A 21058-nucleotide genomic window follows, 5' to 3' on the forward strand; every position below is an offset into this window, starting at 1 on the left:
ATCGCACTTCCCTGGGGCACTCCAGACGATACCATTTTCACTATATGCTGTCGAGGAGTTATTTAAGAAGTATTCGAGCCATTCACATATCTGTGAACTTATTCCATAGAAATACGGAATCTTCCTATTGCTCTTCATCCACAGTTCGCAGTATATCATGTGGGAGAAGGGCAAACTGAGTTTTGCACGAGCGATGATTTCTAAAACCATACTGATTGGTGGACTTAACCTTCTTAGTCCAAAGAAAGTTTATAATATTCGAACTGAGAATATGTTCACGTATTCTGCAGTAAACCGAAAGTAGGGACATTTGTCCGTAAAATGGCGGGTCCGTCCTTTTATCCTTCTTATACACTCCTGGAAATGGAAAAAAGAACACATTGACACCGGTGTGTCAGACCCACCATACTTGCTCCGGACACTGCGAGAGGGCTGTACAAGCAATGATCACAAGCACGGCACAGCGGACACACCAGGACCCGCGGTGTTGGCCGTCGAATGGCGCTAGCTGCGCAGCATTTGTGCACCGCCGCCGTCAGTGTCAGCCAGTTTGCCGTGGCATACGGAGCTCCATCGCAGTCTTTAACACTGGTAGCATGCCGCGACAGCGTGGACGTGAACCGTATGTGCAGTTGACGGACTTTGAGCGAGGGCGTATAGTGGGCATGCGGGAGGCCGGGTGGACGTACCGCCGAATTGCTCAACACGTGGGGCGTGAGGTCTCCACAGTACATCGATGTTGTCGCCAGTGGTCGGCGGAAGGTGCACGTGCCCGTCGACCTGGCACCGGACCGCAGCGACGCACGGATACACGCCAAGACCGTAGGATCCTACGCAGTGCCGTAGGGGACCGCACCGCCACTTCCCAGCAAATTAGGGACACTGTTGCTCCTGGGGTATCGGCGAGGACCATTCGCAACCGTCTCCATGAAGCTGGGCTACGGTCCCGCACACCGTTAGGCCGTCTTCCGCTCACGCCCCAACATCGTGCAGCCCGCCTCCAGTGGTGTCGCGACAGGCGTGAATGGAGGGACGAATGGAGACGTGTCGTCTTCAGCGATGAGAGTCGCTACTGCCTTGGTGCCAATGATGGTCGTATGCGTGTTTGGCGCCGTGCAGGTGAGCGCCACAATCAGGACTGCATACGACCGAGGCACACAGGGCCAACACCCGGCATCATGGTGTGGGGAGCGATCTCCTACACTGGCCGTACACCACTGGTGATCGTCGAGGGGACACTGAATAGTGCACGGCACATCCAAACCGTCATCGAACCCATCGTTCTACCATTCCTAGACCGGCAAGGGAACTTGCTGTTCCAACAGGACAATGCACGTCCGCATGTATCCCGTGCCACCCAACGTGCTCTAGAAGGTGTAAGTCAACTACCCTGGCCAGCAAGATCTCCGGATCTGTCCCCCATTGAGCATGTTTGGGACTGGATGAAGCGTCGTCTCACGCGGTCTGCACGTCCAGCACGAACGCTGGTCCAACTGAGGCGCCAGGTGGAAATGGCATGGCAAGCCGTTCCACAGGACTACATCCAGCATCTCTACGATCGTCTCCATGGGAGAATAGCGGCCTGCATTGCTGCGAAAGGTGGATATACACTGTACTAGTGCCGACATTGTGCATGCTCTGTTGCCTGTGTCTATGTGCCTGTGGTTCTGTCAGTGTGATCATGTGATGTATCTGACCCCAGGAATGTGTCAATAAAGTTTCCCCTTCCTGGGACAATGAATTCACGGTGTTCTTATTTCAGTTTCCAGGAGTGTATTAAAAAGTCACCTGCGCTTTTTCCAGTCTCTTGGGGCTTTGTGCTGGGGGAGAGAATCAGGATAAATGCAAGCTCGGTAAGGGGCTAATGACATAGAGTACTCTTTGTAAAATGCTACTGGTATTCCATCCGGACAGGGTGATTTATTTGCTTTCAAATACACTCCTGGAAATTGAAATAATAACACCGTGAATTCATTGTCCCAGGAAGGGGAAACTTTATTGACACATTCCTGGGGTCAGATACATCACATGATCACACTGACAGAACCACAGGCACATAGACACAGGCAACAGAGCATGCGCAATGTCGGCATTAGTACAGTGTATATCCACCTTTGGCAGCAATGCAGGCTGCTATTCTCCCATGGAGACGATCGTAGAGATGCTGGATGTAGTCCTGTGGAACGGCTTGCCATGCCATTTCCACCTGGCGCCTCAGTTGGACCAGCGTTCGTGCTGGACGTGCAGACCGCGTGAGACGACGCTTCATCCAGTCCCAAACATGCTCAATGGGGGACAGATCCGGAGATCTTGCTGGCCACGGTAGTTGACTTACACCTTCTAGAGCACATTGGGTGGCATGGGATACATGCGGACGTGCATTGTCCTGTTGGAACAGCAAGTTCCCTTGCCGGTCTAGGAATGGTAGAACGATGGGTTCGATGATGGTTTGGATGTACCGTGCACTATTCAGTGTCCCCTCGACGATCACCAGTGGTGTACGGCCAGTGTAGGAGATCGCTCCCCACACCATGATGCCGGGTGTTGGCCCTGTGTGCCTCGGTCGTATGCAGTCCTGCTTGTGGCGCTCACCTGCACGGCGCCAAACACGCTTACGACCATCATTGGCACCAAGGCAGAAGCGACTCTCATCGCTGAAGACGACACGTCTCCATTCGTCCCTCCATTCACGCCTGTCGCGACACCACTGGAGGCGGGCTGCACGATGTTGGGGCGTGAGCGGAAGACGGCCTAACGGTGTGCGGGACCGTAGCCCAGCTTCATGGAGACGGTTGCGAATGGTCCTCGCCGATACCCCAGGAGCAACAGTGTCCCTAATTTGCTGGGAAGTGGCGGTGCGGTCCCCTGCGGCACTGCATAGGATCCTACGGTCTTGGCGTGCATCCGTGCGTCGCTGCGGTCCGGTGCCAGGTCGACGGGCACGTGCACCTTCCGCCGACCACTGGCGACAACATCGATGTACTGTGGAGACCTCACGCCCCACGTGTTGAGCAATTCGGCGGTACGTCCACCCGGCCTCCCGCATGCCCACTATACGCCCTCGCTCAAAGTCCGTCAACTGCACATACGGTTCACGTCCACGCTGTCGCGGCATGCTACCAGTGTTAAAGACTGCGATGGAGCTCCGTATGCCACGGCAAACTGGCTGACACTGACGGCGGCGGTGCACAAATGCTGCGCAGCTAGCGCCATTCGACGGCCAACACCGCGGTTCCTGGTGTGTCCGCTGTGCCGTGCGTGTGATCATTGCTTGTACAGCCCTCTCGCAGTGTCCGGAGCAAGTATGGTGGGTCTGACACACCGGTGTCAATGTGTTCTTTTTTCCATATCCAGGAGTGTATTTCATTTGTTTCTCGACGCTTGGTGTGTTTATTACTTTGTCGTCCATACGGAAGTCTGCCCGATGTTCAAATGACGGTATGTTTGTACGATTCTCCTATGTGAACGATTTCTTGAACGTGAAATTTAAAACTTTGGCTTTCATTTTGCTATCTTCAACTGCCACAGCGGACTGAATGGAAGCCTTGTATCCGCTTAGCGATTTTACATAGGACTAGAATTTTCTCGGTTTCTCTGCCAGATCATTTGCTAAGGTGTGACGGTGGTAGTCACTGTATGCTTCGCGCATAGATCTTTTCACAGACGCATGAATCTCTAATAACCTACTCTTGTCGCCATTTATGCGTTCCCTTTTGAACCGAGAGTGCAACAGCCTTAGCTTGCTAAGTATCCGTCGAATTTCGTTATTAAGCCATAGTTGGTCTTTTCCATCCTTTATCCATTTACTAGGCACATAACTCTCCAGACCATGATTTACAATCTGTATAAACTTTGCCCATAATTCCTCCAAATCCATCTTACAGGAACTAAGTGATGCCAATTCACTGTGAGTGAGATGTTAATAACTGCTTATCTGCTCTACCTAGCACAAAGACTCTCCTAGCCTTCTTGACTGACTTACTAACTTTTGTAACCCTCTTCGGTTGTTTTCTTCTTTCGTCTACGTCCTGATTGTTCTTTTAGATTCATCACACATAGACACACACATACACACACACACACACACACACACACACACACACATACACACGCACCGTGCTAAACCAGCTTTTGCATCTCTATTCCACGCACGATCAATAATTTTCAAATTATCTCTAACACAATATGCTTTTCGATTGTGCAACATGGAAACGAGTATACAGAATTTTACACTGTGAGTGAATAATGCAGGACGCGTATTATTTTGGTGCTCGTTTCGATTATTGTCAAGCATTCTCACATACCGGTAATCTCTTCGTCCACTGTTTCACAGTAGTAACGGTGAGAAGTGTATTCAGGCTTTTATCAGGCGACAGAACCAACATAAAACCAAGGTTGAGTTTAGTTACCATTATCCCTTTCGGTTAATGTAATAAGGGCTTGTAGTTGTAAGGGTAAATAGTTCTACGGATGAATTCTTTGCACACTGTAAATTTGGACACTGGGTTGTGTACTATTCCACAGTATGTCAAACCGCGATATATTGGGCTTTTGCTGATGTCATTTCCTTACGATGCTTCCAAGCGGAATCGCGTTGTAGAATTGTAACTGTGACAGTAGTGTGTGTTTACGGTCGTGGACCGAAGGAAAGCCTTCTTGTCCTCTGCAAAAGAGTAACACGACGATTAGAGGACCTCGTGTACCTCTCTTGGTGTTTTCTTAAACCGTCTTTTTCTCTCGCTTTCTTTTTGGGCAGTTTTTGCGACCCCTCTATCTCTGCGTCCTTGCATCCCCTCGATACTCCCTGAACCCGCGGCGAGAACAGCGTTCACAATGCTGCCGCATTGTGACTGATGAAGTGTTTTATAAAGACTAGGCAAATAACTTTAAATTATCCTTACTGACTTTTATTTAATTACGGGATCTGTTACGCTACAAGCATCACAAGCTCTCTTTATTAAATGAAGAAGCATCGACCAAGAAATTGGTTTCCGTTATAGCAAAAGCAAAACCTGGGACAACATTTATTGAATCCTTGAAAGTACTCGGACTTTTGTGTCTCGTACGTTTAATTATCCGTGGTTATGATAACAGACTAGCACAACAAACTCGAACGTAATGGAAGCTTATAACAAAAGCCGACAGTAAACGCTGCTCCTGAATGGGGAGACTAATGTAACTGGAACTTAATGTGATACTTGAAAAACACAATATTACCGCACGTCTGTCGACCTCGTAGTAACTTTATTTGAAAAAGATGAAGATGTGGCACCAATTATATAAATGTCAACACTGCAGTCAAGGGAAAACGATTTAAAAAAATATGTTGGTGCGAAATTCTGTGGTATACACAACTTCAGCCCACAACTGTCGATTTAATACGGAATACGTTAAATCAGAAACTTGGAAGCTTTTCAAAATGCACCAAATATAGTTTTAATCATGCACATTTACACTGAAATCAAGGGCAACAAATGCCTGGAAGAGTGTACTACTTCAAATTGGTTGGAAATACAATTTCAGTTTAAAGATGACGATATAGTACAGATTAGATTTTGCATGGCATTTGCAGCCGATAGTAAATTCTGAAAGGACACACACGTTTCGATACAGTCAATGAAAGGTATTGCAAAAAAGACACGAATAGGACGTTCAGTTTACATGCAAAACGTTAGAATATAGAATTTATAAGGAAATTTCTGTTACACATATAGTCGGCTTACATATTTAATATCTCTAAATAAACACAGTTTTCACATACCTGATATCGTGACACTTTCCGCTCTATTGTGCCAAAGATGAACACTATTCCCTGTGTTTATCCCTCTCAAAACAGCGAAAATGTTAGAGCACTGTTAGAACACATCTTCTGCTAGAATTGGATCTTACTTTAAAGCAGTAAACTACACTTATTCTAGCTCATAATGAAACGTGATACTTCGAAACCTGAGCTACAGATGAAAACAGATATTAAAAAAGTGAGTCAGAAGCAGGAACGAATTTCATGGTGTATTGGATATAAAAGAGAAATTACTGAATCGGATTAAATTACCCCTGATTTCTGTGCGATTCTATACACGTACATTGTTATTATTCCTATCTATACAATATGTGTTGCTGTGATGTTGACACTGAACTCTTATGGTAACACGATTCTCTCTTGCATTTAATCGAGCTATGATATCTGCCGCAGAAAATAACTTTAACGTCCAATCTCCTCTTGTGACAACTCCTTTTTTTATTTTAGTATCATGTCTGACATTCTGTCAGTGTGAAGATATAGCACATAAGAGGAGAAGGAATAAAGTTCAGAAGCTCCAACGAAGTGTCAGTCTCGGTTTTCTTTCCCTGCAGACGCTGGGAGGTCTTTGGGTTATGTGCCGATAAATCGGAAAGCGTTCTCGCCTCGCTGAGAACCCATCAGTGGTAGCGATGTGTTTGAACATTACCGTTGCGCTGCGTCGGTCTACGTATCTGATCAAGTGCGTAGCGATCGTTTCAAAAGGTGCCACCAAGTATTCGCCACACACGACAGTTGCTTTTTTAGCAGGTCAGTAAAAGGAGAAATTGAATACTTGATTCAGAGAGAAAATTCGCCAGGTTAGGACTTGCTTCTCAGCTTGCGTTTCGGGGTGGTGAAGGTGACGGATGTGTGTGTGTGTGTGTGTGTGTGTGTGTGTGTGTGTGTGTGTGTAGAGGCCGCTTTCTCAGAGCTTGAAGGGCAATACTTCCTGTTTTTAAAATACGACAAAAGTATGGTTCAATGGTACCCTCAAAATACTGTACAAATACACTGTTGAGAGGTCGTACATTTTTCACAAGTTAACTGAAGTTTCTGCATATGGAATAAAAAAAGTAGCGATTCATTCCCATTTAATGTCTCTTAGCTACCTAGCCCAACGAAATTATGAACTCAAGTTCGTACTGGCATTGTTGCTAGTAATCAACCATCGAAAGGTCCGCCACAGATGTACTAAAAGTATTCCGTTAAATTTCGGTTACGCGATAAATCAAACAAACTCAAATGCTGCATTTAAACTAATTATCTACGGATTACAATTGCAAATTACTAAAATTGCAATTATCCACATAGAACAATGTTGTGGGCAAGATGAACTAATGAGTGCGTTTTACTGGCAGAGCAACTAATCTATTAATGGGACAGCTTACACTGCTTGTCCGTCCTTTTGTTTTGTATTGCTACACGACATGAGGTGCTTAAGTGATAGGACTGACGGAGCACACAGAAAAAGTTCAAAGACAGGCGGCTCGTTTTATATTATCTCGTAACAGGACAGGTAAGGCCCAGGATATGGTAAGAGAGTTGGGGTGTCAGTCTTCTAAACAAAGACGTTATACCTTCAGCAAGAATTTTTCACGAGATTTCAATTGCGAACTTTATCCTCCGTATTCTACAACATTTTATTGACGCATACCTACATAGGGGGAGCAAATGACATCGTTAAAAAAGAAGAGAAATCGGAGCTTTCATTTTCCCGCTTGCTGTTCGAGAGTGGAACGGTATGTAACGTAAAAACACTAATTATGTACACTCATATAACACAGATTTGCATTTATTTTGTCATGCATATTTTTGTTACATTTTCTCTAAACCTATTTAAGGAATTTTTCAAGATATGTAATTGCTGTAACGTTATGTATTGTCGCAGAAAAAGCTGAGTAGCACCCTGATGTAGTTGTTACGATGCTAAACTATTGCATGGATGGTCGTGAGTTCAAAACTCACATGTATTGTACAGTTTTAATTTCTATATTCGGTTCGAGTACATTCTAGAAGTATCCACGAATATCAAGAATCATAGTATTGGAATGTTCTGTAACTGCATATATACTGCATGTCTTCTAGCCGGAAGCAGTTCGCGCCGTGCTCAGTGTATGAGCAAGTGCCCAATAAACCTTCGTTAAGTGAAGTTAGTGTTCGTCATTCATCTAATTACACCTTATTCTACGTGACATTATTCTGGTGGAGATTCTGGGTATCAGAAGTTCTGATAGCGCGCTTTATCGACGACACAGTGGCTCCCATGAGGCCACGACAGAGCCGCCATTTTCGTGGCGAGATACCCAAGTTGGTACCATATTCAACACATCGCAATCTATCGGAGGCAGAAGAAGAAGAGTACGTTACGATGGCAGAAACTGTGTGCCACCACAAGAGACATCCTTCCGGGTTCTCTGGTGACGATGGCCCATATCCAAACAAGTAGCTGAAGGTATATGAGCGTATAGCCAAATTTAACAAATGGGATAACACCGTGTCTTTGGCTAACGTATTTTTCTACTTCGAGGGCACTGCCAAGCAATGGTATGAGAACAACGAGCAGAAGTTCACAAGCTGGGAAGTATTCCAGGTGGAATTGCGCGAGTATTACGGCGACACACAACGACAGAAGCGCAAAAAATGGTTCAAATGGCTCTGAGCACTATGGGACTTAACATCTTAGGTCATCAGTCCCCTAGAACTTAGAACTACTTAAACCTAACTAACCTAAGGACATCACACAACACCCAGCCATCACGAGGCAGAGAAAATCCCTGACCCGCCGGGAATCGAACCCGGGAACCCGGGCGTGGGAAGCGAGAACGCTACCGCACGACCACGAGATGCGGGCACAGAAGCGCAAAGCTGAATATAAAGTGCAGGGCACAGTGTCCAGGAGAAACTACAGCATCCTACATCCAAGACGTCTTGGAGCTGTGTAAAATAGTGGATCCTAGAATTAAGGAGAAAGATAAGGTTGCACATCTTATGAAGGGTCTTGCTGAGGACATGTATCAAAAAATAGTTCAAATGACTCTGAACACTATGGGACGTAACATCTGAGGTCATCAGTCCAGTAGAATTTAGAAATACTTAAACCTAACTAACCTAAGGACATCACACACATCCTTGCCCGAGACAGGATTCGAACCTGCGACCGCAGCGGTCGCGCGGTTCCAGACTGAAGGACCTAGAACCTCTCGGCCACACCGGCCGGCTCAAGCGTATGACATAACCATAGTGCGCAAAAGTGGAAGAAAACAGCAAGATGCCGACTGTCTCTCAAGAACCCCTGTGCAAGACCATCAATACCTTTTGAAGATAGTGACTGTCTCCGTGCACTCCAGGATCTCTCTGCTGAACAGAAGAAGGACGCCAAGATATCTCAAATTATGCTTGCCTTAAATCGGTCAGAGGATGTGAATTTAAGGTAGTTAACGGATCACTTTGCAAGAAAAACTTTGATCCATTTGTAAAGAAGTGGCTACCAATGATTCCTAAACACATGCGCTTAGATGTTCTACAGAAATTCCATGACAAACCTGAGGCTGGACAGTTAGGATTTAATAAGAGCTACGATAGAACCCGCAAGAGATTTTTCTGGCCAGGTTCATTTAGGAGTGTCCGTCACTATGTGTCGCACTGTCGAGAGTGCCAGAGGAGAAAGTTAGTTCCTCAAAAAGCACCTGGCGTACTCATGCCAATTCCACTGTGTTGGAATTGACCTCCTCGGACGATTTTCAACGTCTGCTAGTGGCAATAGATGGATTATGGTTTGCTCTGATTATCTGACACGCTATGCCATTACAAAAGCAACGAAAACAGCCGAAGCGTCCGAGGTAGCCAAATCCATCGTGGAAGACATTGTATTAAAACACGGTGCCTCAAGGTCGTTAATTACGGATCGAGGGAAAGTTTTTCAATCGAATTTTGTGACAGAGATAAAACGTCGGTGCAGCATTACTCATCACTTGATGACTGCCTACTATCCGCAAACTAACGGGCTTACTGAACGCCTTAATAAGACCTTGGCCGACATGCTATCAATGTTCGTCACTGTTGAGCAGAGCAACTGAGATGACGTGCTACCTTTCGTGACGCTTGCCTACAGCACCGCCAAATAAGACACCACAGGATTTACGCCATTTTCCCTGATGCATGGGCGTGAGGCGACTACGACGATGGACACTGTCTCCGTTACATCCTGATGACGTGGACGACGGCTACATCGGCCAGGAGTTGACCAGAGCTGAGGAAGCTCGGCAATTAGCTCGACTCCCCATACTGCAGGCTCAAGAAAACGATCGCCGTCGGTATGACGCGAGCCACCGCCCTTTTGTCTACCAGACTGGCGACCTCGTCTGGATCTTCAATAATGTTCGGAGGGTTGGTCTCTCTAAGAAGCTCCTCAGGTGCTACTTAGGGCCTTATAAGGTTGGAAGACAGTTGTCTGATGTTACTTATGAACTTGAAGATTTCGACCCCGACGCAAGACGACGAAAGTTCAGAGATACGGTCCACCTCCGTCGAATGAAGCCCTACAAGGATCCTGCAACCCAGCGAAAATTCGGCGCTCGAGCAACAGGCAACAAGCGGAAAGGCGACGAAGAGCGTAGCGGCAAGAGAATTTATGAAAAGATCACCGCTGTGGCGAGAATCAGTCATTAGGTGTCGGAGTATGCAGGATCGGTGACTCGATCCTGGACTAGGATGACGCAACACCGTGACGCTGTTCTCTAAAGGAAGGAGCAATGTGGTAGCAGAAGCTGAGTAGCACCGTGGTGTAGTGGTTCAAATGGTTCAAATGGCTCTGATAACTATGGGACTTAACATCTTAGGTCATCAGTCTCCAAGAACTTAGAGCTACTTAAACCTAACTAACCTAAGGACATCACACACATCCATGCCCGAGGCAGGATTCGAACCTGCGACCGTAGCAGTAGCGCGGTTCCGGACTGAAGCTCTGATAACTATGGGACTTAACATCTTAGGTCATCAGTCTCCAAGAACTTAGAGCTACTTAAACCTAACTAACCTAAGGACATCACACACATCCATGCCCGAGGCAGGATTCGAACCTGCGACCGTAGCAGTAGCGCGGTTCCGGACTGAAGCTCTGATAACTATGGGACTTAACATCTTAGGTCATCAGTCTCCAAGAACTTAGAGCTACTTAAACCTAACTAACCTAAGGACATCACACACATCCATGCCCGAGGCAGGATTCGAACCTGCGACCGTAGCAGTAGCGCGGTTCCGGACTGAAGCTCTGATAACTATGGGACTTAACATCTTAGGTCATCAGTCTCCAAGAACTTAGAGCTACTTAAACCTAACTAACCTAAGGACATCACACACATCCATGCCCGAGGCAGGATTCGAACCTGCGACCGTAGCAGTAGCGCGGTTCCGGACTGAAGCTCTGATAACTATGGGACTTAACATCTTAGGTCATCAGTCTCCAAGAACTTAGAGCTACTTAAACCTAACTAACCTAAGGACATCACACACATCCATGCCCGAGGCAGGATTCGAACCTGCGACCGTAGCAGTAGCGCGGTTCCGGACTGAAGCTCTGATAACTATGGGACTTAACATCTTAGGTCATCAGTCTCCAAGAACTTAGAGCTACTTAAACCTAACTAACCTAAGGACATCACACACATCCATGCCCGAGGCAGGATTCGAACCTGCGACCGTAGCAGTAGCGCGGTTCCGGACTGAAGCGCCTAGAACCGCTCGGCCACCACGACCGGCGTGGTGTAGTGGTTACGATGCTAAACTGTCGAATGAAGGCTCGTGAGTTCAAAAATCACCCTAACAGTACAATTCGAATTTCTACATTCGGTTCGAGTACATTCTAGAAGTATTCACAAATACCACGAATCACTGTATTGGAATGTTTTGTAGCTGTATATATAATTTATTTGTTCTGGCCGGAGGCAGTTCGCTCCGCGCTCTGCCGGAGCATCTTCATTGCCCCTTCAGAGTACGACCGAGCTGTCATGCAGTAGGAAACGTATGACAGGTATGTTACGTGGGCTGAATGACATCAGGCGAAATCTCACACCATACCCTCAGACTTGGTGGCAGACACTACTTTTCAAAGCATCTTTACGTACTCACTGTGCGCTCAGAATTGAAAAGAGCGACGTGATTCGATTAACGGGCATACTAGAGACACTGTCCAAAGCATCTGTGCAAGACTTGTTAGGATTTTCAATTTGTTTTCCATTTCGCACCCCATCGTACTTTACATTCCGAACAGCCGTTGTAAGCCTTCGGCCTGTTTTCGTTGTTACAATATATTTTGCCGTTATATACAGGGTGGTCCATTGATAGTGACCGGGCCAAATATCTCGCAAAACAAGCATAAAACGAAAAAACTACAAAGAACGAAACTCGTCTAGCTTGAAGGGGGAGACCAGATGGCGCTATGGTGGGCCCGCTAGATGGCGCAGCCATAGGTCAAGCGGATATCAACTGTGTTTTTTTTAAATAGGAACCCGCATTTTTTATTACATATTCGTGTAGTACGTAAAAAAATAGGAATGTTTTAGTTGGACCACTTTTTTTCGCATTGTGATAGATGGCGTTGTAATAGTCACAAACGCATACGTACGTGGTATCATGTAACATTTCGCCAGTGCGGACGGTATATGATTCGTGATACATTACCCGTGTTAAAATGGACCGTTTACCAATTGCGGCAAAGGTCGAAATCGTGTTGATGTATGGCTATTGTGATCAAAATGTCCACCGGGCGTGTGCTATGTATGCTTCTCGGTATCCTGGACATCATCCAAGTGTCCGGACCGTTAGCCGGTTAGTTACGTTATTTAAGAAAACAGGAAGTGTTGAGCCACATGTGAAACCTCAACCACGACCTGCAACAAATGATGATGCCCAAGTAGGTGTTTTAGCTGCTGTCGCGGCTAATCCGCACATCAGTAGCAGACAAATTGAGCGAGAATCGAGAATCTCAAAAACGTCGGTGTTGCGAATGCCACAACAACATCGATTGCACCCGTACCATATTTCTACTCACCAGGAATTGCATGGCTACGACTTTGAGCATCGTGTACAGTTCTGCCACTGGGCACAAGAGAAATTACGGGACGATGACAGATTTTTTTTCACGCGTCCTATTTAGCGACGAAGAGTCATTCACCAACAGCGGTAACGTAAACCGGCATAATATGCACTACTGGGCAACGGAAAATCCACGATGGATGCGACAAGTGCAACATCAGCGACCTTAACGGGTTAATGTATGGTGGGGCATTATGGGAGGAAGGATAATTGGTCCCCATTTTATCGATGGCAATCTAAATGGTGCAATGTATGTTGATTTCCTACATAATGTTCTACCGATGTTACTAAAAGTTGTTTCACTGCATGACATTATATCGATGTACTTCCAACATGATGGATCTCCGGCACATAGCTGGAGTGCGGTTGAATCGGTACTGAGTAACATATTTCATGACAGGTGGGTTGGTCGTCGAAGCACCATACCATGAACCGCTGTTCACCGGATCTGACGTCCCCGGGTTTCTTTCTGTGGGGAAAGTTGAAGGATATTTGCTATCGTGATCCACCGACAACTCCTGAAGACATGCGTCAGCGCATTGTCTGTGCATGTGCGAACATTACGGAAGGCGAACTACTCGCTGTTGAGAGGAATGTCGTTACACGTACTGCAAAATGCATTGAGGTTGATGGACATAAGTTTGAGCATTTATTCCATTAATGTGGTATTTACAGGTAATCACGCTGTAACAGCATGCGTTCTCAGAAATGATAAGTTCACAAAGGTACATGTATCACATTGGAACAACCGAAATAAAATGTTCAAAGGTATCTACGTTCTGTATTTTAATTTAAAAAACCTGCCTGTTACCAAATGTTCGTCTACAATCGTGAGCCATATCGTTGTGACTATAACAGCGCCATCTATCACAAAGCGAAAAAAGTGGTCCAACTAAAACATTCACATTTCTTTAAATACTACACGAATATGGAAAAAAATATAGGGGTTCCTATTTAAAATAACGCTGTTAATATCCGTTTGACCTAAGGCAGCGCCATCTAGCGGGCCAACCACAGCGCCATCTGGCTTCCCCCTTCAAGCTAGACATTGTTTCGTTCTTTGTAGTTTTTTTCGTTTGACTCTTATTTCGTGAGATATTTGGCCCTGTCACGATCAATGGGCCACCCTGTATAACTATATAGCTTTGATTTTTCGTTTTTTATTGTTTTTCATTTGCCAAGAACAATGCACAGTTCAGTGACTGGTGAGCCATTAGCCACTGGGATTGTATCTTCTGCCACCACAATGTGTTCAGACTGCGGGAAGGACAGATGATTCATCGTTTGGGTAGTGAAATAGGCAGCCATATTTGTAAATCGTTGGATTAAGAAGCAAGGCAGGAAATTTTAAATATGAAACAGTGAAACAATGTTGTCTACGTGCTGCCTATTATGCTGCCGTATCTGTACAAGCTGTTACAAAAATTCGGAAAGTGAGAGTTTTCACACATGGGTATTTCCTTTGTGCTCCTGCTAAAGGCGTCCATGATCTGAAGTATAAAAGTTTCACTGTGATTTCTTAGACATGGATGTCACAACAAACGTACTACATGCAAGTAGACATCACACTTTCTCTGTAAGCAAGAAACAGTCGAGAATCCTCCATGAATGACAATATTTTAATTGCAGCGTAATGACGAGAAAAAGTATTTCAGTGGTTGCATACAAGGTATCAGCATCAGTAAACTACACAACATTCTACACAAATGAAGGAATTACAGTAAATGTACTTGCAGTTGCGAATATGGATAGCCATCACCTGTATAACGGAATGAGGACAGTCAAAATTTGTGGCGGACCGGGACGCGAACCCGGATTTCACGATTATAAAATTTGTGGCGGACCGGGACGCGAACCCGTATTTCACGATTATCGGGAGCGGTCGCCTTACCATTTTTATCTTTTTTTTTTGTTGATGTCATATTGTTCGTTATTGTTCGTGCTGTTCATTCTGGGTGGATGTCCCAGACGGTTATTCAAGTTCATCAATGGTCCATTAACTCAGTTTTTTTATTAGAGAAGACAGCTAACACTCGGAACTAACGCGCTGAGCTATCGTGCCGGCAACCATTTGGCTCCCCCTGCATGACTCACGGACAGACCCAAAATTCCGTATGTCGTCAACCATGTGTCTACAGCCTGTACTCGTAAGTCCATTATGTATATTCCCGTACAGGGGAGAGATTTTAATTGAAAGACGCTTGCCTAATGTTGGCTGATAAATACAATATTGCAGTGTCTGTGTCATTCCGAATTACGGTGCAATAGTCATTCGGACATGCATGCATGTCCGAAGGAATTTCTTTCTTTCTTTCTTTCTCGAGGCGTTTGTCCCGCTCCAACACGGGATTGGCCTTGTTATGACGGATTTGGCAGTGTTAACTGCAGAAGGTGGACGGATGGCCTTCCTGACGCCACCCCGGACCCCTAGGGACGGAATTAGTGTACCCCAGCCGTCTGCGTCTAGTCTAAGCCACGAAATAGTGCGAACGTTTTTTCAAATGTCTGTGAGTCGTGTAACTGAGGCGGAACTGGGGGACCAGCCTGGTATTCACCTAGCAAGATGTGGAAAACCGCTTAAAAACCACATCCAGGTTGGCTGGCATACCGGCCTTCGTCGTTAATCCGCCGGGCGGATTCGATTCGGGGCCGGCACGCCTACCCGAGTCCAGGAATCACCGCATTACCGCTCTCGGCTACACTGGCGGGTATGTCTGGAGGAATATTGCATCTTAATTTGGAATAACAGAGGCACTGCAATATCGCATCGAATGAAAATGTGGTCGGTATTATTCTGAAAGTATGACTATCCTGAGAGTGTGTGGGATCTCATATATTTAATTTGCTGAAATGTATTGCGAAAAATTCAGACCTACATTCGTGAAACTGTTTTTTGAACGACGTGAGCTCTTCTCCCCATTAGGCACATCTGGACATGTTCCGCATGCCTATAGCGCTTGTTATTCCCAGTTGCTGACAGCACACTGACCATCGCTTTGTGCGGTGGATCAATGCTTACTATTCTCAACAATGGCTGTTTTATTCGCTAATACATATTGCCAGTTCGGCACGCCGTACGTGAGTAACAAGCATCTGGCATGCACACGTCACTCCTCCTGAAGGGTACGATCGTCATTATTTTCATAGTGCTCAGACGAACAGGAAGAAGATCGTTTGGTAACTTCCCTTTCCAGTCATTCAGTGGTTCGGCCAAAATGCAACAAAATTTAGCGATTTATTTTTGAGTGAATTATTAACCATTTCTCATTCGAAGAAACATCGTCGTTTATGAGTAACAGTTGCAATTCTCCTGCTGACAGGTATAATTTTGCTTCTTTTGCGAAAACACAGTATAATTTGCATAAACTCACCTTGCAGCAAATATTGCCACGTAATTGTGAAACAGAGCGTCTCATTAAACAAGCAGTTGGCGACCAAAGAGGTCAATAGCTTACAGAGAAACTCGTTGTGCCGGTTCGCAATAACATAAGCAGACATTTCACGTTTATTTTATTACTAGTTAATTCTCTTTCCTGTAGCTCTCGATGACTGTTAAGAAATGACAGTACCGGATTCAAAAAAAATAAAATAAAAACTTTAACATCTGCTATATCACAATAGATAAAAAAGTTCGGTGTCATAAAAGATTTCGCAAAATACTGTCCTTGTTTCTATCATTCACCAAAATCTCCATTCGATACCTCGAGCGGTTTAGGAGATATGAGGGATTTTATGAATACTGTATTTCATTCTAGCGCGGGTGCGATTGAATGCAGGCGCTATATAGGATCCGTTTTCTCGAGATCGGAGGCAGAGACCTCCGCCCAAGTCTGCAGAAAAATTCATTATGTTAGCTAAATTTCATACACAGCAACATACAGTGTGACAATTATGGAACTCTATGAAAAAAACGTAATTCAATTACATACTAGGGCACGCACACACTTTATTCAACATGTAAACGTCACTACAGATATTCCGATTTATAACATGTTCGATATGACTGCCGTGCTTGGTGATGATGTGGCGTAGACGAATAGCGAAATTCTGCATAACCCTCTCAAGTGTCTGAACATCGATGGTGTCGATGACCTCTTGAATGGCTGTTTTCAGCTCAGCATTGATTTCTGGGTTATTTCTGTATATCATGTCTTTAATATAACCCCACAAAAAGGAGTCGCTTGTTTCAGATCCGAAGAATGTGGTGACCAATCTAGACCCATGCCAGAGGCCTTTGGGTACCCCAGAGCCAGAATACGGCCCCCGAAGTTCTACTCCAGGATATCAAACCCTCTACCACATCTTGTCGTAATCTGGTTCACTTTGGATAAGGGGATGAAATCATCTTCCGAACCCTTCACGTACCATTCGTTAGTCACCGTGCCATCAATGAATATCACACCGATTATTCCGTGGCTGGAAACAGCACACCACACAGTCACCTGTTGAGAGTGAAGCGACTTCTCGATCGCGAAATGAGAATTCTCAGTCCCCCAAATGCGCCAGTTCTGCTTATGAACGGACCCATCCAAATTACAGTAGGCTTGTTCGCTAAACCAAACAACAATGGGCATACTAATTCCCATCATACTCCTCGGCCAACCATGCAGTTTGAACGTCCTAACGCTAAGGGTTCAGAAGTTATGAATATTTTGTCTCACATTCCTGAATATTTGTCACTCTGTACGATGGAATATGCACCAAATGCGAAATGATAGAGACTCTTATTTATTATTACAAATTTTTCAAATATTGCGCAGTATATTACTTAAATGCATATACAGGGTGGTCCATTGCTAGTGACCAGGCCAAATATCTCACGAAATAAGCGTCAAACGAAAAAACTACTAACAACGAAACTTGTCTAGCTTGAAGGGGGAAACCAGATGGCGAATGGTTGGCCCACTAGATGGCGCTGCCATAGGTCAATCGGATATCAACTGTGTTTTTTTAAATAGGAACCCCAATTTTTTATTACATATTCGTGTAGTACGTAAAAAAATATGAATGTTTTAGTTCGACCACCTTTTTCGCATTGTTATAGATGGCGTTGAAATAGTCACAAACGTATAAGTACGTGGTATCATGTAACATTTGGCCAATGCGGACGGTATATGCTTCGTGATACATTGCCCGTGTTAAAATGGACCGTTTACCAATTGCGGAAAAGGTCGATATCGTGTTGATGTATGGCTATTGTGATCAAAATGTCCACCGGGCGTGTGCTATGTATGCTTCTCGGTATCCTGGATAACATCATCCAAGTATCCGGACCGTTCGCCGGATAGTTACGTTATTTAAGGAAACAGGAAGTGTTGAGCCACATGTGAAATGTCAACCACGACCTGCAACAAATGATGATGCCCAAGTAGGTGTTTTAGCTGCTGTCGCGGCTAATCCGCACATCAGTAGCAGACAAATTGAGCGAGAATCGGGAATCTCAAAAACGTCGGTGTTGAGAATGCTACATCAACATCGACTGCACCCGTGCCATATTTCTATGCACCAGGAATTGCATGGTGACGACTTTGAACGTCGTGTACAGTTCTGCCACTGGGCACAAGAGAAATTACGGGACGATGACAGATCCTCTGCACGCGTGTTATTTAGCGACGAAGCGTCATTCACCATCAGCGGTAACGTAAACCGGCATAATATGCACTATAGGGCAACAGAAAATCCACGATGGCTGCGACAAGTGGAACATCAGCGACCTTGGCGGGTTAATGCATGGTGGGGCATTATGGGAGGAAGGATAATTGGTCCCCATTTTATCGATGGCAATCTAAATGGTGCAATGTATGCTGATTTCCTACATAATGTTCTACCAATGTTGCTTAAAGTTGTTTCACTGCATGACATTATATCGATGTACTTCCAACATGATGGATCTCCGGCACATAGCTGGAGTGCCGTTGAATCGGGACTGAGTAACATATTTCATGACAGGTGGGTTGGTCGTCGAAGCACCATACCATGGCCCGCACGTTCACCGGATCTGACGTCCCCGGGTTTGTTTCTGTGGGGAAAGTTGAAGCCGGCCGGAGTGGCCGTGCGGTTCTAGGCGCTACAGTCTGGAACCGAGCGACCGCTACGGTCGCAGGTTCGAATCCTCCCTCGGGCATGGATGTGTGTGATGTCCTTAGGTTAGTTAGGTTTAATTAGTTCTGAGTTCTAGGCGACTGATGACCTCAGAAGTTAAATTGCATAGTGCTCAGAGCCATTTCGGAAAGTTGAAGGATATTTGCTATCGTGATCCACCGACAGCCCCTGAAGACATGCGTCAGCGCTTTGTCAGTGCATGTGCGAACATTACGGAAGGCGAACTACTCGCTGTTGAGAGGAATGTCGTTACACGTACTGCCAAATGCATTGAGGTTGATGGACATAAGTTTGAGCATTTATTCCATTAATGTGGTATTTACAGGTAATCACGCTGTAACAGCATGCGTTCTCAGAAATGATAAGTTCACAAAGGTACACGTATCACATTGGAACAACAGAAATAAAATGTTCAAATGTACCTACGTTCCGTATTGTAATTTAAAAAACCTACCTGTTCGTCTAAAATTGGGAGCCATGTGTTTGTGACTATTGAGCGCTGATGTGTTGGCAGAAGAGCCAACACCGTGTAGCTAGAGGAGGCCGAAATGCACGCGTTTAAGCTCACGCAAACTGGCGTGAGGTCTGGAACAGAACAATGTAATTAATATAGCCAATAAGGTACGTTGTTGCTGGAATACTTAACTTTAATCCATAATTGGGTTACATCGCTCTTGACGGTACATTGATAACAATCTCAATATAAACTGGTAATGGCGCCTCGCTAGGTCGTAGCAAATGATGTAGCTGAAGGCTGTGCTAACTATCGTCGCGGCAAATGAGAGCGTAGTTTGTCAGTATAGCATCGCTAGCAAAGTCGGCTGTACAACTGGGGCGAGTGCTAGGAATTCTCTCTAGACCTGCCTTGTGGCGGCGCTCGGTCTGCAATCACTGACAGTGGCGACACTCGGGTCCGACGTATACTAGCGGACCGCGGCCGATTTAAAGGCTACCACCTAGCAAGTGTGGTGTCTGGCGGTGACACCACAAAGTGAAAAAAGTGGTCCAACTAAAACATTCATATTTCTTTGCGTACTACACGAAATGCAATAAAAAATAGGTGTTCGTTTTTAAAAAAAACGCAGTTGATATCCGTTTGACCTAAGGCAGCGCCATCTAGCGGGCCAACCATAGCGCCATCTGGTTTCCCCCTTCAAGCTAGACGAGTTTTGTTCTTTGTAGTTTTTTCGTTTGACGCTTATTTCGTGAGATATTTGGCCCGGTCACGATCAATGGACCACCCTGTATACATTACGTACGATTACTGAAGTGTTGACGGGCACGTCATCATGCAGCAAATACTTAAAGCTACAAGTATCGTAAAATTAAATTTTTATAACGAATAGTTTATGTAAAATCGTTTGAGAAAGGTTAAAGGATGTTCGCTGCGATTCTGTCAGCTCAGCGCATCGCCAACAGTCGCGGGCGAATGCGTCTCAATATGGGCGGGACCTGGAGGCACGTCTGGAACGTGCGCATCGCGCTGAAAAATGTTGTCACTTCATACCTGCTATACGCGTCTCTTTTCGCGCTTAGCCTCTGGAGTGCAGTTGGCGAATGAACAGTGTCGTGAGCTCATGTGGGGGTTTGACTATCCTGTGCTGTGGTGTGAGAAGAATACTCGAGTAGAAAAAGAAGTGGATGCTTCTTTTAGCGATCTAAGGCGCCGCAGTCCTGGACTGTGCGGCTGGTCCCGGAGGGCACGGGTGTGTGTGTTTGTCCTTAGGATAATTTAGGTTAAGTAGTGTGTACGCTTAGGGACTGATGACCTTAGCAGTTACGTCCCATAAGATTTCACACACATTTGAACATTTTTTTAAATGCTTCTTGCTCTAAATTATAATTGCCTGCTTTGGATGGCCGCTTTATATCACGCGCAGCTGGTGGAATAACAGTTGCCCGTATCGTCGTATGCAGGGAAGAGGAACATGCTAACAGTACATGAGCAGTATAATATGCAGCAATATAAATGGGCATCTTCAAAAAGAGCTCAAAATTCATCATCTTCGACCAAAATGCAAGATGTAATCATTGAACAAACTTAACCCTGTAATAGGTTATAAATAGTTACGAATTGAGTGT

This window comes from Schistocerca cancellata, chromosome 4, assembly GCF_023864275.1.
Source record: "Schistocerca cancellata isolate TAMUIC-IGC-003103 chromosome 4, iqSchCanc2.1, whole genome shotgun sequence".
NCBI lineage: Eukaryota > Metazoa > Arthropoda > Insecta > Orthoptera > Acrididae > Schistocerca > Schistocerca cancellata.